Source organism: Oryctolagus cuniculus, chromosome 4 (assembly GCF_964237555.1).
Source record: "Oryctolagus cuniculus chromosome 4, mOryCun1.1, whole genome shotgun sequence".
Classification (NCBI taxonomy): domain Eukaryota; kingdom Metazoa; phylum Chordata; class Mammalia; order Lagomorpha; family Leporidae; genus Oryctolagus; species Oryctolagus cuniculus.
The window spans coordinates 39,475,632-39,501,305 of NC_091435.1; the positions used below are offsets into that span (position 1 = coordinate 39,475,632).

Here is a 25,674-nt window from a genome sequence, read left to right on the forward strand (position 1 = left end):
TCCACTGCACTCCCTGGCCATAGCAGAGAGCTGGCCTGGAAGAGGGGCAACCGGGACAGAATCCGGTGCCCCAACCGGGACTAGAACCCGGTGTGCCGGCGCTGCAAGGTGGAGGATTAGCCTATTGAGCCACGGCGCCGGCCTCAAAGTCAGATTTTGATTACTGGGAACAGAACTGTGTAAATTCTTCTTCTTATTATTTTAAAGAAAAGACATTTCTTTTAAATGCAGAGTCACAGAGAGAGAAAAGGAGGGAGAGGAGAGAGAGACAGAGAGAGAGAGATCTTTGATCTGTTGGTTCAATCCCCAATCCACTGTGACAGCCAGAGTTGGGCCAGGACAAAACCAGGAGACCGATCTCTGTTTGGGTTTCCCACAAGGGTGGCAGGACCCAAGCACTTGGACCATCTTCTGCTGCTTTTCCAGATGCATTACCAGCGAGCTGGATTGGAAGTGGAGCTGCCAAGTCTTGAACTGGTGACCATTTGGGATACTGGCTTTGCAGGTAGTGGCTTAATCCTCTCTACCACAACATTGGCCCCACTTGTGTTTTTAAGAAAATATTTTTAATATTATATATTATTGGCAAATTATAATTATATACATTTATGGGGTACAATGTGATGTTCTGGCATATTTATGAAATGTAGAATGGTAAAACAAGCAGGGTAATGAATATTTGTTTTATTTGTGTATATATCCAGAAAAAAATTACTAAATCCTGGACTGTATGATTGTTTAAGTTTTGTAGAACCCTGTATTTTCTGAAACCTGACTGTGCTGGTGACATGAACTTATTTATGATCAATTTCCAATTACCTAACACTGGCCAAAGGATCATGAAGCCTTCAAAAATGTTTTACTCAGTATCGGGTAGAAACTACTTCCAATAGAGAAGATAAAAAAGAAAGGGGTCAGGGTCAAGAATGAAAAAAATAATGTTTTTTGTTTTCCATTTTTCCCAAGATTTATGGTTATTAAATGGCAATAATAAGTCTAAAATAAATTGCTTAAAATGCTATAGGGGCTGGCATTGTGCATAGTGGTTAAAGCTGCTGCCTGCGATGCCAGCATCCCATATAGGCACTAGTTCAAGTCCTGACTGCTCCGGGCTCCTGGCTTCAATCTGGCCTAGTCCTAGACATTGTGGCCATTTGGGGAGGCAAGATTTTTTGTTTTCTCTCTCTCTCCTTCTCTCGGTCTGTAACTGTGCCTTTCAAATAAATTTTAAAAATCTAAAAAAATAAAAAACCTAAGGCTAATAAGGCAACTTGATAAAAGTGGGACATATCTCCATTTTGTATATAATCAAATGAATCACCACTAAATAGAAAATAATTGTGATTTTTTTAAAGATGAAATAGAAGTTTCAAACTTCAAAACAGAGTATGGAATAAAAACATCACCAAGGTCTTCAACCATCTCTTAAAAGATAATAAACCAGGAATTTGTTATTTATAATTGTATCTAGAAAGCCAAATAATTATTGAATCTCATTATGATAACTTAAAGATAAATCATAGCATGTACATAGTAATTACTCAATTTAGTAGAATTATAGACATATTCTATAGACATATGTTTATTTCTTCATCATAAATGGAGATTTGACAGCCATACTCTAATAGTTCAGGTAGGCAATATGTAATCATTCTGTGGAAGGCTGATCAGATGACTCCCTTAGGAAGAGCTCTCAGAGTTTCTATGTCTCTGATTATTTAATGCACACATTAATAAAAATGAGACATTTATTCATATAAACAAATATTTATTAGTTCAGAGATGTTTGGGTTGTGATTTCTTTGAGATTATCTGTCAAAGATCTTTTTTTTTAAATTACTGGAATGGATTTCATTAATTGGAATCAGTTTGGGCAACAATAATTTGATTCTACCAATCAGCTGCTTTGCCCCATTAGAGATGGAGTTTCTTTCTTCTGCTTCAGAGAGCAAAGATTAGGACAAAAGAGGACCTGAGTGCAGTGGTTGTAAAACGACTGATAAGGTTGGAGCTGTGAAAAGAAAATTTCAAAGCAGTGGTTCTGAACAATCTTCAATTAGTAAATAAAGTTTGTGCAAAGAGCTATGTATGAAAGTTGTATTATTTTCTTCTTTTTGAAGTTACTTGCAGGATTGATCCCGAGTTTAGAAAAATGACTAATGGATAAATCGCTTTTGAATTTGTCAGTTTTATGCACGCTGTCTAGGTCAGCCCCTCATCTTTCAATGCATTTTGACAATACCTGTCTTGCCTTGTATTCCAGTATTGCTTTTCTCTAATGGACCATCCAGTATATTGATAGATTACTTTTAAATGCAGATATGTTAACATTTCTCCTTTGTTTGAAGTAAATTATTGGTCTCTCTTTCCTAAAGTAGTGTTTCTCAACATTTTTTTTTGCTTTCATATACAAGATAATTGGTATTCCTGTGAAACACAAACCAGAAGGGACACCTAGCTTCAGTGTGATTAGCTGTCTGCTTTGCTTTCTCCCTCCTACTCACCTTCAAAACATTGCATGTTGAAATACAACGAACTGAAAGGGATGTGAGAAATAATATGTTAAAACTATATTATTATAAGTTGTTGATTGCCATATGTATTAATAAACTATTGCTATCATAGTCTATTAAACATCACAGTTAAAAAGTCATCAAATTATTGTATAAATCCAAGCTATTCAATTTGATATCCATAGCCCCATCTAATTCATATCTTGATCCTTTTTCAGTCATATCTGCCTCTGATAAGGAAATGAGACAAATGACACGAGTGGAGAGCTTCTTAGGAAGAGGAAACAGACAAAGAGGAGAAGCTAGAGGACAACAGATTTTGGATTTCTCAGTTCCCCTAAGGTTGGTCTGCATCTATGAATCTGCTCATACTTTTTCAGAACTCTTTTCATTAGATATTTTCATGTTATTGGAAACCCTTCCATTTACAACTCTTATGGAATGAGAGAATTTAAATAATGAATCTGTGATATGGTTAAGTCAGTAAACTTTTCAATAACTCAAGAGATTGGAGCTTTGTAATTTAAATTTCATAGTCATATACTTTTTATTACTAATATAGTGTGAACCTTTAGAGTAGCAGAAATTCACAAATAACTAGATCTGTTATTAATATTACATTTGATTATGTATTTTTAATAAAAATACTAAGAATTCCACACCTTTGAGATTTATAAAAATAAGATTAATTACTGTATCTGTAGGTAGAGTAGTTCATCAGATCAGAGAATTGATGAATTATTTTCTGTAACATCATTTATCTTTGAAAATTCTGTTGTAAGCTGAATGAGCTGAATTTTCCATCCATTTTGATAGCAAAGTGCTTTTCTCAGCCAGGATTCAGTAAAAGTAGAATATCCTGTGCACAAATTTCTAAGTCACGACAAAAAAAGAACTCATATTCTTAAATTCCACATGTCTCTTTGATATAGGTTTTCCTTTCTATGTTTAATTTCCTTTAAGCCCTCATTTGACAATTATATGTCACCTTGAGTGTTCTTTTTTATGAAGTTTTCTGTCTTCCAAACTAAATTATAGTTTCTTTAGAGAAAGGAACGTGCGTTCTAATGCTTTGTGTCCTGAATACATAGCACAGTGCTGTGAGGACACTAAGGCAAATTTAGTTTAGGGGAATAATTTTGAGAAGAAAATTTGTGAAACTTTTTTTGAAAGTGACCCAATATCATAATCAACAAGTATTTGGTTGCTAATACTATGCCAGGTATAGGATATGTTTTGTGACACTTGCCCTAAAAGATTTTACAGTATATCTACAGAGATAGACCATATATACAAGGCTCATTTACAAAAACTAAGTGAATAGTATGAACATTAAGTAGTGGAAGAATTCAGAATAGGATATGATCATTGTGGATGATAGCAGCAAACATCGTAGGCATCTGGGTAGAAATAAATTACAATCTCTAATTTTAAAATATGGAACACATCGAGTTTTTTAAAAAAACTATTTATTTATGTATTTGAAAGGCAGAGTTACAGCGAGAGAGGGAGAGACACAGAGAAAGAGAGATTTTCTATCCACTGACTCACTTTCCAAATGGCCACAACAGCCAGGGCTGGGCTAGGCTGAAACCAGGAGCCAAGAGCTTATTATGGGTCTTCCATGTGGGAGGCAGGAGCCCAAACACTTGGGCCAACTTCCACTGTTTTCTTGGGAAGTTAGCAGGGACCTGGGTAGGCAGTGACGCAGCCAGAAGCAAACTGCTGCCCATATGGGATGCCAGCAGCACAGGTGACACGTAATCTGCTTCACTATGACACGTGTTCCTGAGAGTCTTTTTAAATTGGCAATGTTATTTTTAAAAATTTCTAATGATTTATTTCTTTGAAAGGGAGAGAGACAGACTGACACACACATATAGAGAGATAGAGATAGAGATAGAGATAGAGATAGAGATAGAGATAGAGATAGAGAGAAATAGAGATCTTCACCATCAATTGGTTCACTTCTCAAGTGACTGCAGCAGTCAGGGCTGAGCAAGGAGGAAGCCACAAGCCAAGAACCCAATCCAAGTTTCCCTCATGGGTAGTAAGGACGTAACTACCTGAGCCATCATTGTTGCTTCCCAGGGTACACATTAGCAGGAAGCTGGGTTTGTGAGTGGAGCTGACATGTGAACTCAGGCATTCTGAAATGATATGGGTTGAGGATGTCCTAAGCAGCATCTTAACTGCTGCAGCAAATGTCCACTCCCATTAAAGATTTATTAGTATTTAAAAGCATGTGCCTTCAAAAATTAAGATTATTATTGCTCTTATACATGGGGTAAAGGGACATTTTGAACTCATTGTTTAATTCTCCAAGGGAGGGCTTCCCTGGTGCAAGTACATGTGAAGTTTAACTAATTCTACTTTGAGAATAAGATTATCTTCTTTTTTATTGAATAAGCATGTGTCTACTAGGTTTCTATTCATTAATATTAGTCATTTATTTATTCACTCATGCCATAGAGATTAGAAGTTTTATTATGAGGCCCTTCTCATAACTACAGTATACCAAAGTCTTGGATGGTGTCCAGCATGGATCTATTAAATGATTTGCTCTTTCTCTTTTGCCTTTCTTTAGCTTATATATTATATATATAATATAATATATAATTTTGTCTTAGACCTTGAAACATTTTGGTCTTTATGTATTTCTTTAAATTTTCTAATGACTCTTGCCTCATAAAGCAGTGTCATTGTTTTCTGCATGACTAAATCTTAACAAAGACTTAGGCTCCTATAGGCATTCAATGAATGTCTAATGGTGTAAATGAGGTAAATATGCCACAGTTGACAGTTTATAAATTCTTTCATAAAATATGTAATATATGTGTATGAGTGTAAATGTACAAGCATACTGATACAAATACATTTACATACATATGAGGGATCCTCCAAATTAATAGAAAATACATCGTATTAAAAGAACTATAGGGACCAGTGCTATGGCGTAGCGGGTAAAGCTGCTGCCTGCAGTGCTGGCATCCCATATGGGTGCTGATTTGAGTCCTGTCTGCTCCACTTCCAATCCAGCTCTCTGCTATGATCTGGGAAAGCAGTGGAAGATCGCCAAAGTTCTTGGACCCCTGCACCTGTGTGGGAGATCCGGAAGAGGCTCCTGGCACCTGGCTTCAGATCAGCGCAGCTCTGGCTGTTGCAGTCATCTGCGGAGTGAACCAGCAGATGGAAACTATCTCTCTCTCTCTCTCTATCTCTCTCTCTGTAATTGTGCCTTTCAATAAATAAATCTTAAAAAAAGAACTACAGGCCGCCGCCTAGCGGCGCCGGCACACCAGGTTCTAGTCCCGGTCGGGGCGCCGGATTCTGTCCCGGTTGCCCCTCTTCCAGGCCAGCTCTCTGCTGTGGCCCGGGAGTGCAGTGGAGGATGGCCCAAGTGCTTGGGCCCTGCACCCCATGGGAGACCAGGAAAAGCACCTGGCTCCTGGCTCCTGCCATCGGATCAGAACGGTGTGCCGGCCACAGCGCGCCGGCCGCGGCGGCCATTGGAGGGTGAACCAATGGCAAAGGAAGACCTTGCTCTCTGTCTCTCTCTCTCACTGTCCTCTGCCTGTCAAAAAAAAAAAAAAAAAAAAAAAAAAACTACATGTGTATTTCAAAACTCTTTACACCCGAATACACTTTTCCATTAATTTTACTTTTCATGAAATTTTGAAGTACTCTTGCATATGTGTATATATAAAGATACATTTGATATGGTGTTAATGCAAGGGAGAAAGTTACATAATTAAGCAAGATTTAATCTGAACTCCTGAACTTTTTATCCTAAGAGCAATAATTGTGAGAAAGTCAGATTCAAGGACTAACACATTTATTTCATACACGAGCATAGAGACATTATATGGGCAAGTTCAGACAGAAAGCCAAAAGTAGGACATAAGTTTACAGATTCCCAGGTTAATGCCCTTCCATTTTATTACACTAGTAAATACACTGACGCAGAAAATGAGAATAATAGTACCTATTTGTGCCTTTCACCCAAGGTTCTCAGCATGTCTTGCTAATTGTATCTCCAGTCGAAGAAAATAAAGCTTTTACACCTTCAGATTTTTGTCTAATTTATTTTATAACCAGTGGCTGAGCTCAAAATACAGTGTTTCCTTCATTTTGATCAAAAGATCATATTGGCTATGCCAACCTGTTAGTGTCTAGAGATGCTGTGAGTCAAATTTCTGTGCTTCAAAGAATAAAAAAAAATATTTCTGTTTTGAGATGGTATTCAAAAAATTCTGCAAGTAGGAGGTTCATTCAGTATACACTTCTAACATACTTTTAAATCTGTCTTAAAATAGAAATCTGTCTAGTTCCTCTGGATCTCTTATAAATTGCTAATGTCAAAGCTAAGAATACGTTACTTAGTTTGAACTTTTAAAATCAGTACAGTTATAAGCTAAGAATCATTATACAAGATATCATTTGAAATGGTGCAAAGGTATGAATGATTGTATTTTTCATCCTTATATTAGCCTTGGAAAATCTTATTTACTAAAGATGCTTGGCATACCACAGTCATTCTTTAATTGAGTTCTTTTAAGTAGGTGACGATTCCAATATATATATATATATATATATATATATATATGATAAGATTAAGTAGTAATGGATCAGAATATGAATAACAAGCATCACAAAAATAATGAAAAAAGGTTGACTAAAGTTTGGCATTAAACATGGCCTGCAACATATGTATTGAAAACAATTTAAAGTCTTGCCCTTTGAGTTTTTTATTCAAAGCCTCTATCCATCTACATTCATTCCACAATATTTTTTATTCTATAAATACTTTGGAATAGGCAAAAAAGAGGTATTTTCCTTTTCAGAAATTTCATTAATAATCAAACAATTAAATACCCAAGTTGTCAAATTGTGTTTTAAAGGTAAAAATAATGAAGTTGATTTTTTTTTGTTTACAAAATGACACTATTGTATTATGTAAACTATTCAACTATAAAACACTGGAATTTTGTAAGCTCAAATTTACTGATTGATCTTTATCAATATCTCTTTCAGAGTTGAGGGCACTGTCATGTGAGCCTTTTCTCAAGAACATGCATTTTATTTTATTTTATTTTTTTACGTTTTAAGCTTTTATTTAGTGAGAAAGATGCATAGGAGAGTGAGAGCTTTATTTAAGAGAGAGAGGTAACATGTAACATTGGTGAAGGATCCAGGAATATGACACAAAGGTGGAATAAACATTAATTTTGTGCAAAAAAAAAAAAAGAGAGAGAGAGAGAGATAAATAGGGGTTCATACCTAGCACCAGGAACCAGCCACGTGGATGAGCAATTAGGCCTGTATCTGGGCCAAGAAGCCTAGAGCACATGGCCCGAAGGCCATGTGCCCTGGAGGCGTGGGGCTACAGCAAGCCCCCTCCTACAAGAGGCCAGGGAAGAAGAGTGGGGCCCGGCCCCTGCTCTGCTTAGATGAACACAACTGGATCTTCAATTTAAAAATGTTTTTTGGAGCTGGAGTTGTGGCTTAGTGGGGAAAGACACCATCTGAGATACTGGCATCCCATATGAGTGCTGGCTCATGTCCTAGCTGCTCCACTTCCAATCCAGCTCTCTGCTGTGGCCTAAGAAAGCAGTAGAAGATGTCCCAAGTCCTTGGGCCCTTGCACCCATGTGGGAAGACCTGGAAGAAGCCTCTGGCTCCTGGCTCCTGGCTTTGGATCAGCACAGCTCCAGCCATTTCGACCAATTGGGGAGTGAACCATTGGATAGAAGACTGTTCTTTTTCTCTCTCTCTCTCTCTCTCCCTCTCCTTCTCTCTCTGTGCAACTCTTTCAAATAAATAAACCTTTAAAAAATGGAAAAATGTGGAATCTGTTCTGTTTATATAGATTTTTAAAAGTTTAATGTATAAATCAGATGCAAAAAGAGTTGAACATCCATAACTGATGATTAGAAAATTATAATAATTTGGTGTAATAAAAATTATTTAAAACTTAAAAAATCCTTGTATTTGTGCTTTCATCAAAGACTTGAAAGACACATTCCTGTAAATTTGCCTTTTGGGCTTGGAAAGAAGTCAAAGGGATTTTGGAGAATGACAGTGGATTTTCATAACCATAACCATTAACATTGTAATTTCAGTGGCTGTTATAGACGTGTTCTGTTTCCTGAAGCATTTCAGTACGGTGCTTAGTAACTGGTTTTCAACTACTGACTTACTGAATGCCTTGTTCTGAATCCATAGTGGTAAATTCTACGAGATAGCAACACTCCTGATTTCGTAGTCTATGTAGGCTGTCCTAACAAAATAATATTAATTGGGTAGCTATAAACAGCAGAGATTTTTTTTAATAATTATAGTAGCTGAGAAGTCTAAGATCAAGTCACTGATTCAATATGTGGTTGAAGGTATGATTGTGTTCTGCTGGGTGCCTCTTGTATAGGTACTAATCCCTTTCATTATGATTCTGTCTTCATGACCTAATCATCTCATCAAAGCCATCACCCCCTAATACCATCACATTGGGTGCTAAGATTTCAGCATGTAAGATTTAAGGGGACACAAATTTTCAGATCATACATAGCACCTACCTAGGTTTTTGAATTTCAGGACTATATCACCTTTCTCGGTTTTGTCATAAAATATTCTGAAGAGATTTTGTTTATCCTATCTTTTCATAGGACATGAAGTTGATCTGCAATACTTACGATTTTTAAAAATTATTTATTTTTTATTTGTTTGAAAGTAAGAATTACAGAGAGGGAGATATATACATCTGTATATATATATATATATATATCTGTATGATATATATATTGTAGTTTTCATCCTTATATTAGCCTTGGAAAATCTTATTTACTAAAGATGCTTGGCATACCACAGTCATTCTTTAATTGAGTTCTTTTAAGTAGGTGACTATTCCAAAATATATATATATATATGATAAGATTAAGTAGTAATGGATCAGAATATGAATAACAAGCATCACAAAAATAATGAAAAAAGGTTGAGAGAGAGAGAGAGAAAGAGAGTGAGGGATTCTTCATCTGTTGGTTTACTCCTCCAGTGGCTGCAATGGCCAGGCTGAGCCAGGCCAAAGCCAGGAGTCTCCCACATGGGTTGCAAGAGCCCAAATATTCGGGCCATCCGCCATTGCTTTTCCCAGGCCATAAGCAGAGAACTGAATCAAAATTGGAGCAACCTGGACACAACCAGGCAGGCACCCACATGGAATGCAAGCATCACAGATTGGAGCTTTACCTGTTATACCACAACACTGGCCCCTACTTATGGTTAGTAGGATCTAATAAATAACAAATATACAGGGCAAGATTCATTCATACCAGAGGGTGGGAAAAATGCGTTGGAAATTTAGGGGCAGGGACCTCAGGTGTTCCTAGAAGTGCTTCACACTGCAGGTCAGTGCAGATACTATGGGATATGCAAATTTGATTGGGGCATCAGATAGTTGGTGAGCCATTTGTAGGAGGACATTTTAAATGGAGAGAACACAGAGTAGGTGTGGGGAATGAGGAATACGGACTTGAGAAAGTCTAGCACCACCAAAGTGAGAAAAGAAGAGAAAAAATAAAGAATAATGTAACTGGAAATTAAGTTGGAAAGGCAAGTCAGGGCTTGCATTGCTAAGATAAGAATTTTGAATGTTGTTTTTGATAAAGTTTGTATTTGGCCTAGAAGAAACATTGCCATTTATGTGTTAACCTGCAAGAATGCACAGGGATGAATGGGAAGAGGTAGCTGTGATGGGAACAATGCATTGCTGTTTTTCTCCTTTTCTAGCCCGCTGACCTCAGGAGTCTCGATATGTTGAGTATTATGGACATCAAAGTAAGAGATACACCTTTAATTGAACAGTTACAACAATGTGGTGGTTTTCTTTAAAAAAATAAACACCTAGGCTTTAAAAACATAAAATAATAAAAAAGATACAATTTAAAAGCACACTAATGAGTGGTCATATCCCCTGATATGGCAGTTGATATGCCCTTTAAAATTTTTTTTTAGATTTATTTATTTACTTGAATGGCAGAATTACAGAGAGAAACAGAGGGACAGACAAAGAGATTTTTCATCTGCTGGTTATCTCCCCAAATGGCTTCCAACAGCCAGGGTTGGGCCAGGGCCAAAGCCAGGAACCAGGAACTTCTTCTGGGTCTCCCACCTGGGTGGTAGGTGAACTTGGGCCATCCTCCATTGCCCTCCCAGGTACATTAGCAGGGAGCTGGATCGGAAGTTGAGTAGCCAGTACTCATACTGGCACCCATATGGGTTGCTGGTGCTGAGACTTAACACGCTGTACCACAGGGCTGGCCCCTGCCCTTTAAATTTTAGCTTTGTAAATAGCCCACCACTTAGTATGAGAATAGATTGCAAATCGTTGGATGGATATCTTACTTAAAACTGACCTGAAAGAAAAGTAATGATGATATTTGTACTCTGCAAAGAAATGTTACAATTAGAGGGTTAAACAGGAACCTGTTACCTAGGAATATTTGCCATTTAATGGACTTCATATGGCTGCAAGAATGGGAATAACAGTAGCAGTGACAGTGGTGATAGAAGTAGTAGTAGTGGTAGTAAACAGATGATATTGACTTTGAGCTTATGTGTCAGGAATAGTTCTTTCAATCCACTCAATTCCAACGCCATGAAGTGCACACAGTTATCAATGCTGTTTCACACAGATGATGAACCTGTGGCACAAAAAGGTCAGTGACCCTGATCAAGAACACACAGCTAGAAAACAGGGGCCGGTGCTGTGGCTCACTTAGTTAATCCTCCGCCTGCAGCACTGGCATCCCATATAGACACCCGGTTCTAGTCCTAGTTGCTCCTCTTCCAGTCGGCTCTCTGCTGTGGCCCGGGAAGGCAATGGAGGATGGCCCGGGTGCTTGGGCCCCTGCACCGGCATGGGAGACCAGGAGGAAGCACCTGGCTCCTGGCTTCGGATCGGCGCAGCGCCTGCTGTGGCGGCCTTTTTGGGGGTGAACCAATGGAAGGAAGACCCTTTCTCTCTGTCTCTCCTCTCTCAATGTTTATAACTCTACCTGTCAAATAAAAAAAAAAAAAAAAGAAAACATAGAGCTGGCACTCTACTCCCACCAGTGGAGTTCCTGAGGAGATGTTCTTTATTAGCGTATTGTTTGATGAATCTTATGGAAGAGTCACCACACAGAAAAAACTAAGAGGTTTGGGCATAATTACTGGAAACTAATTATGTTTGCTTCTTTTATTTAATAGGTGAAAATAATTAGCTTGTATTTAAATATATGCTCTCTGCCCTATTAGCATGTTTCTGTAACTCCAGCTATAATGAATCATGAAGGTAAATACAGACTATTATCATTTCTCCTGTTTTATATCAAGTCACAAAAGTTGTTACCTATGTTTTTTAAGGACATGCCATTAGTTTAAAAAATGTGATTGAGGCTTCAATTTTGTTCTGAGGAGGTGATTTTTGGTCAGTTTACTTCCAGTACTGACTTCTTTGTGTCACATTAAAGACTTGCCTTTAAAGTGATTGGCTTCATGACCAATTATGTTAACACTTTTTTTTTTTTAGTTCATTTCATGTTGATGCTTTTTAAAAAAATTTATTCATTTTTTATTTATTTGAAATACAGAATGACAGAGAATGAGGGAGTGCAACTTCCAAGGTTGGGGCATGCCAAAGCCAGGATCCAAGGACTCCTGGGTCTCCCACAGGAGTGACCAGGAGACATCACCTGCTGCCTCCCAAGCTCATTAGCAGGGAGCTGGATCTGAAGTGAAGGCAAGACTCAGTCTTAGGCACAGCAACATGAGATGTAGGTATTCCCAACAATTATACCAATGCTATTATAGTTGCTATAGACATATTCATTGTGTTTTGTTTTCCATTTTTACATGCTCAAATATTCAAATTTCACTTGGAAGTACTGTTTTAAATATCATCAAATAAGATAGCAAGGGCTGGTGTACATCAATCTCTTTATAATCTAAAAGTGATAATTCAGGTCTTGTTTAATACACGTATCAACTATGCTTAAAAGCCAATGGTACTATGCCAGAAGTAAATTAATAAGTGAATTAATTATCCACCTGTTTATAATTGAATTCTGTGATCTGTTTAAATGAAGCCTTATACCTAAATCACAACAATGATGGCTGATTTTTGGCTTCTCCTCTATAGTTTAAGACATAAAATTCTAATATATGTAGAAACCTAGGTATATAGGTTTAATTATTGCTAGGTATATATATATTACTCACCATGATGACCAATAATCAAGGCATATCCCTTCACTGAACAATTTGCTTTCAGAATTAAAGCATATGCAGAAGAATAATATTTAAGTTTTCTAATTTTTCTCTCCTTCAGATAATTATAGTTAAAATTTTTGGTCAGATATGATTTATAGGCGCAGTATTCATTATGTACCTATTCCTATATGCTTTCCTATATTCTCTTTATCTTTCTAAAATGAGACATTAACTGATGATACTATCAGTTATTGTTCTCATTTAAAAATCGGTTAAACTTATAGAAATTACTTTGGATTTATTACTGAGAGAATCTTTGGGAGACTGGTGATTTTTGAACACATTTAGTACTCTTGCTATAATTGAAGATTTTCTGTTTTAGTCCAATCAGATTTCTTAGCATTTCTTTATGTGAGTACTTTTGATATTTTTAAGCTAAAAATGCAACACAATTCTGCTGTATTGTGTTATATTTGGTATTAAATGATTTAAAATTTTAATTTCATTTTTCCATAGGAAAGCAAGAATATATTGCAGAAATCTAAGGTCATCTTTAAAAGGCAAGAGAAGGCCGGCGCCGGCTCACTAGGCTAATCCTCCGCCTAGAGGCGCCGGCACACCGGGTTCTAGTCCTGGTCGGGGCGCCGGATTCTGTCCCAGTTGCCCCTCTTCCAGGCCAGCTCTCTGCTGTGGCCAGGGAGTGCAGTGGAGGATGGCCCAAGTGCTTGGGCCCTGCACCCCATGGGAGACCAGGAAAAGCACCTGGCTCCTGGCTCCTGCCATCGGATCAGAACGGTGTGCCGGCCACAGCGCGCCGGCCGTGGTGGCCATTGGAGGGTGAACCAATGGCAAAGGAAGACCTTTCTCTCTGTCTCTCTCTTTCACTGTCCACTCTGCCTGTCAAAAAATTAAAAAAAAAATAAAAGGCAAGAGAGTTCTCAGAATGGTAAAATGAATATAAACTTTAAGGGAAATGTCAGTTTTATTCTATGCAATTACAGTAAAAAAAATAAAATAGTAAAGGGTAATACATTTTTAAAATTGAAAAGAATAAGGAAAAGGAAAAGTATATTGCTTTCTTGGTGATACACTGCATTGTTTTAACCCTACAAAACTTCTTATATGTTAAAATTTTTCTTTTTGTAACATACAAATTTGCTTTATGTAAACTTGTAGTGGGCTATTATGTATTAGCATCAGTTGCTTCATCTCTGAATCCTTTGTGTATGATAGCTGAGCAAGGAAGAATCTGACCGTAAAGAAAGGGAAATCAAGCTGAGAGAGTGAGATGTGTGTGAAGCAGACAACATTTCTGTAGAAAAATTTACAAAAGGGCAAATTTAGGCCCCACATTCATGAAAACACTCATTCTGATTTCATGGGCATTTTATTGTTTCTGGGATAATTAAGCACATAACATACATAGTTTGGCTCTTCATTAAAAATTAAAAATTTGAATGTTCTTTGGCAGAGAGTTGAATAGAGTAAATGAAATTGATGTTTTAATGGAACAAGATTGCAGAATCTATGAGTTTTTCCATTTCATGTTCACTGGCACGCTCAACCCATTTTGTGTGCTTTCTTTCCTTACTAGCACCCCCATGAATGAAGTCTTTCTGTATACTGAGTTGTCCAACATGTCCTTTTTGAACAGTTATTATAGGTCTAAGGTGCATGGAGTAGGTATGGAGAAGGCAGTGGAGGATGACAGGACAATGGGAAAGAATAAGTGAATGTGTGGTACTCTGGGAGGAACACTGAGTTAAAGTCAGAGTTTCCAGGTGAAAATTCGTGCTGTGGCCTTATGAGTCACTGTGGATTATTCATTTAACCTTTTGCAAGGTTCACTTTCTTCATCAGCTTATGGGAGAATACAAGCCCTGACAAAAATTCTCAAGATGCTTGCCTTCTGGGCACATTGTGAGAACTGCATCAAATGATACATGAATGATGGTGTCTTGTAAATTAGGATATGTTATTTAGGTATCAATGTGTGTCTGAAACCTAATGCTGCAGGATTTAGAACTGCTAATAAATAATCCTGGGATAGCCAATAGTTCTCTGTTGCAAATACTTCATGGTGAAAAAATTCTTATGAAATATTAGGTAGTGTTTGGATTATTCAGGTTTAATAAAGCAACTCTTATCTGTATACTTTCCCAAACAAAAGAGATGACTACCTCATGAAGAAAACTGCTCTTCCCCTTGAAGTCCTATGAGAGATTCTCAATGTTGACTTATTCATTGGCTGGTTGCAAATATCCTAATTTTCTTTTCATTAAAGACGTGTTGAAAGAAAGCAAACTGGTTTAAAATTTGTGTTTTCCTCTATAACTTTTTATAAGCAGGCAATATCAACTATAGATAAGGCTAGATCAAGGATTTATGGAGTCTAAATCTTAACCAATTTGAGGGAACCCCTTTGAGGAAATGAATAAAAAATTGCAAATACAAAATTAAGTATCAAAGTGAAATTTTATTTGGGAAGAGAACGCATTAAATCATGTCCCTTTTTTTCTTACGTTTTGGGTTGTTTACTGGAAATTCTTACACAAAAGTGCTTTATGATCACAACTTGAGTTCTCTTCTTCACCTGGAAATTTATAACTCCAAATAGTGTCTAGCCAGCCACAGGGGCTGTGCAATGAATGGACCTGATAGTTTTATCTGATTCAATGAAAAAAATCTGTTAATTAAAATGTTCTTGTCCAGTTCTAGTTTCTCTTCAGTGGGACTGCTAAAGTACCCTACATAAGTCTTTAAAAAGCGTAAGAGGACACTTTCATAAGGATAATAGTCTTCTCAATCTCTCTCCCTTCAGTGGAACTGCTAAGTGTTATCAGCAAGGGCAACAAAAGGGCCCCCTTAAAGGTAATTTCTCTTGCCTATGATTTTTAAGCGTTGTTTCCTTAAGAGTTAGATGAAGAAACTATTTTTAATAGTGTCGTGAGCACCTACTGTCTCGCAGCTCGACAGTAGCAAGTGTGACGCACGACTTCAGTCACAGAAAGAAAGGAACACCAGGACACAAGACGGTCTTTCCAATGAGAGATTTTATTGCTTACACACCAGGGGTTTTATATCACACTACTCATCAGCATGCTCATTGAAGCCAATACACTTATCAGTATCAATATACTTATCGATTTATACTATTTAATACACATCAATAAACTTAACACTTCTATTTAATGTGACTTAACTATTTAACTACTTAACTACTTATCCACTTAACTACTTAACCACTTAACTATTTAACTTAATACCTCTACCCAATCTTAACAATATCACTTATCTGCCAGGAAATCAATATTATTATATTACAAGTCACAACAAACACTATCATAATAATCTTAAGTACTACCACAATGAACAATACAAGGACAGCAAAAGATTCAATATACAACATCGGTTTGCTACATATTTAGGCTTGCATTACTGTCATGAATGTATTTCTCCTGTAGGGAGTGTACAGTGTCCAGAGTTCAATGTCCCAGCAGGGACAGAACTCGGACCAGTCACTTACAGGCAGGAAGTTGTGGGAAGGTTATCACTCTGCAGTAGGCTCAAAGTTCCCAGGCGGAAGGCAAGGCAAGAAGTTGGAGAGGTCCCCTGCTGAGAGGCCTAGTCCGGCTGGCTTTGCGGTCAGATCTGGCAGCAGGCGGATAAGGACTCCAGGCAGGGCGGTGAGACAGCATCTTGGCTGGTCAGGCATGGCGGCGGGGCAGCAACACAGCAGCTCCACTGGTCTCTTGATCTGGTCATCGCCTTGCGCAGCGTAGCAAAAGCTAGTGGGCTGGCTCTTCGACTCCAAGTGCGAGGAGATCCAGAGGTTCGCTTGCACTGGGCCCACTCACACACACACACACTCACACAGACAGTGGGATATTACAGCTCAAGGACAGCTCTGCAGGTTGGCTTGTGCCGCTATCTGCTCCATGCAGAGTAGTGGGTTGCCTCTTCAGCTCTGGATATGTGGAGATCCAGAAGTTCACACGCACTGGGCCCTTTACTCGGCTGCAAGCCCGGAAGTGTTACAGTGACTTTTATTAGACAGGAACAAGACCAGAACGGGACAGCTCATGTGGCTAAAGCCACTCAGGAACAGCAGCGAAGGCCGCTCAGGAACAGGTGCAGCTCCGAGAGCTGTGGCTGGAACAGGTAGGAACGGGTCAGGATCTCTTCAGTGACAGCTCGGTGATAGCTCAGGGACAGCTCGGCTCAGCTCTGCTCTTCTTTCCTCCACTCCCGGTGGTTTACACGCACCAGGCCATGATCCCCAAAAGGATGGAGAGCGGTGCCAGGGCTCCCCTTTTATCCTCATTTTTTAGCAGTGCTCCAGTTTGCCATCATCCAACTTGTGCAATTTTTATTGGTTCTTACTTATGTTTGAACTATCCAGTCAATACTGTTCCCGCCTTACTTATGTTTGAATGGTCCAGTCAGTGTGGGTAGGAGGGCATTGCCAGTAGCACACTGTTAAATGACTGACCGGAGATGTCTGCTTGGTATGATGATTAGGGGCGTCTCCCTAACAGACGTTAGGCGTTGCCTCAGCTCCTGACTTATAACTCCACTTTACTTTTATTTTTGTGGCTAGTGATAACTTCTTAACTCAATGTTTTACTGTTTCCACAGTTCATCTCCTTTTCAGTTAAGCGGTGATCCATGACTCTTTTTGAGACTCCTGTGGGATTCTCCACAAATAGTCACCTGATTTTCACCTCAAGATGATTTTTATATTGTTTTGTTTTCTTCTTATTTTCCTCTCATTCTCCCTCAAAGCTGGCTCTTCCTTCCTTCCTTCCTTCCTTCCTTCCTTCCTTCCTTCCTTCCTTCCTTCCTTCCTTCCTTCCTTCCTTCCTTCCTGTCTTTCTTTTTCTCCTCTTGATTTTCACTGCGTGGAGCATTGTTTCTTAAACTAGGCTATGCACCAACCAGCTGGAGCTCGTTCAATGCTACTTGTGTTTGTCAGGGTTTCGTTACCACAATGAGCTACGTGAGGCAACTAATTTTCTAAAGAGAAAGCATTTATTGAGCTTATATTTAATTTAGGGGTCTAAGCCCAAGTGTGGATGACCCTTTGGTTTAACTTCTGTGATGGAGGCAGAGTACATGCAGAGAAGGGCATGTGGAGAAAAAAATCACATGTGAACATGGAGAGACAGACTGAGCCCAATTTAAGCTTTTATAACCAACCATCTTGATAGAATTGCCTTCTAAGGGTGACTCTCTAATAATTGGCGGCCTGCCACTAGGCCTAGGCCCACCTCCTAAACACCACGATTGGATAAATTTCCACCCTGATGGTACCATTAATTTGTGACTTTGCATTAAAATGTCTGCATGAATATGGGGGCAAAATCATATTCAATCTATAGAACTATTCATTTGGCATTCTACTCACAGCGATTACTATTTACTTAGTCTGGATTGCCTTACAGTGCAGTCAAAATTGAAAGCTATTGTCTAAGATCTCAACAATCTCTATTACTTTAAGATCTATGTCTAATTTTTTTAAGGGAGCAGAAATAGCTGAAGATATGGCAGTGGTTGTGCATATAAATCTTCTAATTTGTATACTTTTTTGTTACAAAATAGGAAGGCAGCTATTTCCCTATAGTTGAAGATAATTTATACCATATCAGATGACTCCTAAAATTAGTTTGAACATGGTAAATATCATCTTAACTAACAGAAAGAAGAATTTAGGGATTAATTTCATTTTGGTTTCCAAATTTTCCCTTTTTTTCCCAATTTTACTAAAGCCAGATGGCCTTATTCATCAATCCAGACATATTTGCTATTCAAGATTTCTAAAATTTTATCCTTTGAGATGCCCTTACTTGAAGAGAACTGGGGCAGATCCTAGATATTTGTGGAAAAAGATGAAACCTGGCAATGTGGGTTGGAAAATGTGCCCCAAAGTGGAGTAGCTAAAGGATGATGAAGGCTGATATGAAAATGCAGTGTGCAGTGCTGAGTCTAGAGTTTAAGTAAGTCATGGTGCCAAACTGTAGGAGTAGGCTCATTTTTATGTCTGTAGGGGAAATGACAGTGTACATATCTACCTCTAGCATAAATCTGGCCTTAAAATGATGGTGCCAACAAACATATTTGAGTGCTTGTCCTGAGCTACTGTACAGCAAACTAAGGCATGATGTGATTCTGCTGTTTTTACTGATTCTGGGTGCCAGTGGATACGGACAGCCAGATGGCCTGCTCCACTTGAGTGCGGCAAGGTTCTGTTAGTTGCTATGACTAAAGCAAAAGGTCATTTCCTTTTCTGACATACGCAGTCTATTTAGGCTATTTTAACCAGTGTTTAAAATAAGTTAAATTGAATATACTTGAAAAAAGTGCCATGGATAATTTTCTTTCACAGAATTTAAGTAATGAACCTCTACTGAGCGTATGAGTGAGAGACTATCAATTAAGTATAGTTTAGAAGGAACATCCAAGTATACCAGAGAAGATTCCAATAGTAGTTTGGTACTTTTAGCTTTAGAATAATTCAACAAACATTAAGAGTTGTAGGGAGAAACAGTGACATGATGGGAAATTGCTTTGAGTGCCTTCTCTAGGGATAAGGGAGAAAATGGGGGAAGCATGGCACATCCACACGACAGGAACACATTGTAGAACAATGCATTGCAAGACAGTTTTATCATTGTGTTGTGTAGTGCCGAGATGACATTAGGTGCTATACTCTTACAGGGTTGCCACCATTTTTGTTGCCTGCCATGGTCTGAACTATTATAAGGTACATAGTTATATTTTAGAACTCTCTTATGGAAGCAATATGGAAATAGAGAAGCCAAATAGGGCCTCATGATAGAGAAAACAGTGTATCTTGGTAGGAGAAAGAGTCTTTCCTGTTTTTAACTAGTGAAGAATGAAGTTCTGTCATGAGTACAGGGAGAGTAAAAATAGTCATTAATGAAAGGAAAAGCGTAGTAGGACTTCCACACTTTTAAAAAGGAAAGGATTTGCAGACTTGATTAAATAAACAACAAAAAAAGAATCTAAATGACAACAATATTAGGTAAACATGAAATAAGATGAAAAAGTAAGATTAATTGTTTAAATTATCATAGCAAATGTGTAATCCAATTCTATTGAAAAGAAGCTGAGAATCAATGTTAAAAATCCAATTACTAGGTAGCTTGTAAAATAATTAAAATAATAAAATAAAATAATTAAGACAGAGTAATAAATTATTATTAAAGATATCAAATGATATCTTACTATTTTCATGGCTCCCCTAATTGACAGCCACTATTGTAGGGCATTGCATATTTCTCACCTGAGAGTCACTCACTAACTTCATTGATTCATTTTTTATTTCATTTATCTGTTCAATAAATGTTTACTAAAACCTTAACATTCTCCAAGTATTGGAAAATAAGTAAAAAGGAGTTAGAAGGAAAATAAGAAGCACATAGTTCCCTGATTTCATGTAGTCTTCGTTCTAATGGAGGTAAATAATAAACAAGTTTCCCAAGCCAAATTTCGTGCTATGACAAGGGTTATATATGAAGGAATCGGGTGCTTGCTACAGAATAACAGGATGTGACCTAATTTAGAAAGTATGATCAGAGAATGTGACTCTGAAAAAGCGACATTTAGGTGAGTTCATTTCAACTTCTGTTAGATATGAGGTTCAAATTTTCACATCTGATATTTCACAGCTTGTTTCCTGCTTCTGTCTCAAACTTCACATAAAATGTATAAAGAGAGTTATTTCATTTCCTTCTATAAATGGGGATATCACTTCTACGGACTGATGGGCTCATTCACTTAATTAAATAATTTGGAACCAAATTAGATTTATTTTATTTGTCTTTAAGTTTAAAAATATTTCTTAGAGTGAATGGAACGAAAAGAACTTCTAAAAAAAATCTCTAAGCTAGCCTTCTAAAAATAAACATCAAAAACCCAAGCAATTAACTAAATAGGCTTCATATTCGAAGAGAAATTACCAATTAACCTTCCTTGGCCCCCTGTGAGGAAAGACAGCTAGAGTTGAGAGTGAGGGATTCCTACAGAGGGTGGATCTGATCCATTTTGAGGGATGCCCTTGCTAAAGGCAATACTTAACTTGAAAGAAAATCCCAGCCAGCGATTCCACTTAAGTTTAGAACCTCTTAAGAGTTGAAAGGGAAAGCTCTGTTTGTTGAGAGAAAAACAAACAATCAAGACAAGGAGGGTGATGGTTAACAAAGCCTGCTCAGCTTCAGGTCTGTTTTCTGTGAGTAAATTTAGGTTTGGTCCCAGACTTGACCAAGGAAGATTGTTTTATTTTGAGCTTAAAACGATGAAATGCAATAGGCAAACATTGTCCAAGCTGTCTAATCTTAAATTGCTGATAAGAAGAGGATGTACTATTTGTGTTAGAATCAGATACCATTCTGGAATTCAGATATTATGTGCTGCGCTGACTGCTTCTACTTGGTAGGTTAGGCTGTCCTTATGTTACCTACAGGAACAGCACATTTTCACAAAATCTTACGTGAAAATCAAAAATAGAAAGCAGAAAGCTGGGTGTTCTCTTGTCATTGCTCCTGTAATACTGTATCCACCCCTACCTCTATTTTCATATATATTAAACAATTTTCAAAGTGTTTACTTAGAAATCTTTCTCTTTAGATTATGAACTCCAAAAAGGATCTTGTTTATCTTAACATTGTGCCAAGCCATTTCTGACCCACTTAGAAAATGTGGACTTTAAAACAAAATTGGGAATGCTTTTGGTAGCTTTGGGATCCGCAAGGAGAGAAGGCCTACACTTCCGGTAATGGGGAAGTCCCTACCTGTACTTGCGGGGAAGAAAAGTCCTTGTCAAGGTCCCTGTGGGTGCCTAAAGGTCAACCAGTGAGGATCAGACCTGCCTCAACCTTTAACCCCCAGGCCCTGAATCTATAAAAGGAGCCCTCCCAATCTCTGACGCGCGACTTCCCCGGCCCCTGCTCTGTTGCTCTGTTGGGACCGGGGAACCTCGCCCGGGAGCGGAACCCCAATAAAAGCCTGTGAATTAATTGATTCGTCTGCCTGGGAAGATCTGTTATGCGCCGGACACCTTGCAGCTTTATCCACTGCCTTGAAAATGTGTATATTCACACCAACCTGGACTTTTACCTTTGTTTCTCCAGTTAAATTATTTAACATGTTTGTCAGCAATATCGGTAGGTTCCAGGGGGAGAACTTTTTCTATGGGCAGCATCTGGTGTGATTTGCTACAACCTCCTTTTGGAAACATTTTTTTTGGCTTCTGGGGCAACATATACTCTTAGATATTTTTCTCTCTTCCTCAAATATGGAGAGACTCAATCCTAGCTCAGCTCTGGAAACTCTTCTCCATTACCACTTCCTAGTGATCTTGTTTAGTCTCCTCCAATATAGCATTCATGTTTCACCCACAGCCTGAGACTCGCTTGAATGCCAGTATCACCTTTTACTTGGTAACTGAATTGGTATCTCAATTTAATCTTTTCAGCATTGAAGCTTAATTTCTCTTCCTCAAGCCTTTCTTAAGGCAAAAATGAAGAGGATAACATCAGATATTTTGAAACAATCATCTTTAGCCACAATGATTAATAACCAGGGTGACCTTAGTCTGAAGTTGAACAGTTTGCCATGAAGACGTCCTCATAGAAGTAGCTCTTGTAAAATGTGGTGGCCTATGTGCAATCTTGTGGTTCAGGCAGTCTTTTGAGGTAGTCACTATCACGCAATACTGTGTAAACACTGTAGGGATGTGAACTCAATGTGATGAGTAACAGCTGTGGTGTGGTCAGTACAGCAGTGTGACCCCAGTGTTCCTGCCCCAGCTGGCAAGGGCATACAGCAAGACATGTTCCTTCCTCTAGTAGCAATGAAATAAAGCAGTTCAAACCCACCCCTCCTTTCCCTTCCACCCTTGAGGTATTTGCAAATGGGCCAGTGCCCAACATGGGTCCCCTAGGGACTGAGGGAGGGTGGAACAAGAGATCTGTGAGGGATAAAGAGATTCCCCTCAGCACTTGGTCTCATGGGTCCCTGAAAAGTGGAAGTGGGAGGAGCGCTGGGATTTGGGCCATTTTCCACTGCTTTCCCAGGTCATCAACAGGGAGCTGCATCAGAAGTGGAGCAGCTGGGACTCGAACTGGTGCCTATATGGGATACTGGCACCACAGGCAGAGATTTAATCTGCTATGCCACAGCACCAGGCCATATGACACAGCATTTTTGAGTCCAATAAATTATTGCAATAAACAGCAAGGTGAGGTAGGGGGTGGAATTGCTGTAGAGAATTAAAGTGGGTGACTGATGTTAGGGACAACCTGGTAGGGGTCTCTGGGTGATCTCAACTCCTGCCGCTCACGCCCGCTCCTGATTTGGAATGGCAGACTGAGGCTGTGTCCCCATTCCTGGCATCTGTTTCACAGTAACCTGGAGCCCAGTGTAAGTCTGGGAGCTAGGATGACCTTGGTCCCTTCAGGGAGGGCATGCCTTCAGGATTGAGAGCATCCCCCTCTGCCCATTCAGGCCTGGTGCCTTTGGCTTTTGTTCCCAATGCCTGGCTTGAGATGGATGCTGTAGCCTGCTGTGTAGAAGAGTGTTTGACACACAGCACGTATTCTCCCCCCGCTCCAAAAAAAAAAAAAAAAAAAAAGATACTTAAAAAAAAATGTTGGAATGCAAAAGAGAATGATCTATTTAAAAAGTTGGGAAAACTTTCTTTAAATTATTGAAGAATATAGTCTGTAAATCCTATGTAATTTGAGCCCATAGAATTGTCAAGGTCACATTTTTTTTTTTTTTTTGACAGGCAGAGTTAGACAGTGAGAGAGGGAGACAGAGAGAAATGTCTTCCTTTTCCGTTGACTCACCCCCCAAGTGGCCACTACGGCCAGCATGTTGCTGCCAGAGTACTGCGCCGATCTGAAACCAGGAGCCAGGTGCTTCCTCCTGGTCTCCCATGCGGGTGCAGGGCCCAAGCACTTGGGCCATCCTCCACTGCCTTCCCAGGCCACAGCAGAGACTGGACTGGAAGAGGAGCACCTGGGACAGAATCTGGTGCCCCGACCGGGGCTAGAACCCAGGGTGCCGGCGCCACAGGTGGATTAGCCTAGTGGGCCACGGAGCCTGCCCAAGTTCACCATTTAATGATGAGTCGGACAGTTAGTATCGTTAACTAGGATACCAGAAACCTAGGGATGATAGGGGGCAGAAACTTTGTAAGAACCGAGACAACTCTCCATAGTGTGGGCAGAGGCTAGCAAAAGTAGTCTAAGCAGGCTCAGAGGCAGAGACTGGCTCTCTGGGCACAGGCTTCAGTGAATGCCACATTCCAAGTTTCAATTCCCCAAATTGTTATTTTTAACAGTTGATTTGGAGAGGCAGACAGAGCACATTAGAAGTGAATTAGGAGTAGGGTGGGACATTGCTGATGGACTTCAAGTGACTCATGTAGAAGCACAGGATTATAGAGACTTTTTGTGAACAGAGATATTGACATGAGTTGGCATGGTACTATGGGTTGGAGTTGTAAAGAACCAGGAAGGGAGACTGGTCAGAAGAAATAGAGGGGGCTTTGACTGTCTTCTCCTGGGGTCAGATACTGCAGAGAATGGAAGGAGCCCAGGATGGAAAGATAGCAGAGAATGGATGGAGCCAAAACTTTGATGATATCAAAGTCATCATTTATACTCTGAAATTTAGGACACATGGATGATGAAGAGATATGGGAAAGGAAATGCAACTCTCCTGATACGTTGTGAAATTCATTAGCCTAGGTGAAGAATGTGGCTTTATTCCAAGTACAGCCAGACGTAACTGGGGAATGGGAGAATGCACAACAAAACCAATATGACCTGCTAGTCTTGCAAGTAACTTGGTAAAATAGAAATACTTATCAAGTACTGACTGCGCACTAGACACTACATATTCATTTTTTAATTCAATCCCTACAATACTGTTAAGATTGGAATACTGATTTAACAGAAGAGGAAATTGAAATGTTGACATTATTCCAAAGTCACACGGTTTGGAAGTGCAGAGGACTGAAATTTGAATCCTGAATACTTAATTACAGAGTTTGTGCTCCTTTAATTATTTTTTAAAGATTTATTTATTTACTTGGAAGGAAAAGTTACAGAAGGGCACAGGCAGAGAGAGAGAGAGAGAGAGAGAATAAAAAATCTTCCATCTGCTGGTGCACTCCCTAAATGGCCACAATTGCCATAGCTGAGCCAATCCAAAGCCAAGAGCCAGGAGTTTCTTCCGGGTCTCCCATGTGGTTGCAGAGGCCCAAGTACTTGGGACATCTTCTACTGCTTTCCTAGGCCATAGCTGAGAGTTGGATAGGAAGTGGCACAGCTGGGTCTTGAACCGGTGCCTATATGGGATGCTGGCATTATAGAGGGCAGCTTTACCCGCTTTGCTACAATGCGTGCCCCTCCTTTCATTATTTTTAAGTGGATGTACACTAGAGTATCCTGGAAACCTTTAAAAAATAACTTATACACAGGCACAATCCCCAGTCACTGTGTTGTGAATTTTGTGATGTGTGCACACAGATAAGGGTAATTTTCTTATTTTGATAATCCTCTCCAGGTAATTCAGTGGTATACTTGGGATTGAGAGCCATCACCATGAAAGGTTGAGGTGTGTATGGAATGTATTATACTGTAATATTTTTTAAAATGTAGTCTAGGACCAACAGTATGAGTCTTATTTGAGAATTTGTTAGAAAGGCAAAATCTCTGTATCAGAAATTGTAAGAATAGGGTCAAATAATCTGCATTTTTATAAACTATCTAATGTACATTGACATTTGTTTCATAGCCCCTAAACTAGATATGAAGGGCCTTGACTTCAGACTTTAAATCAACATCTCTAAACCTCAATTTCCCCAAATGTATATGAAAAAGGT

The 25,674-nt window shown here is 38.9% G+C and overlaps 1 long non-coding RNA gene across 3 annotated transcripts in view; it reads left to right on the top strand.

Annotated features, from left to right (window-relative positions):
- The window catches only part of LOC103350583 (uncharacterized), an 82,999-nt gene that overhangs the window by 25,553 nt on the left and 31,772 nt on the right, over window positions 1–25,674 (top strand). For 2 of the 3 annotated variants that reach the window (XR_011387797.1, XR_011387795.1), the window contains exons 2-3: window positions 2,732–2,855; window positions 12,140–12,322. This is a non-coding gene — a long non-coding RNA (uncharacterized lncRNA). Of the gene's footprint in view, window positions 1–2,731; window positions 2,856–12,139; window positions 12,323–14,928; window positions 17,088–25,674 lie in introns of those variants that run through there. The other variant, XR_011387796.1, reaches the window with a different exon arrangement.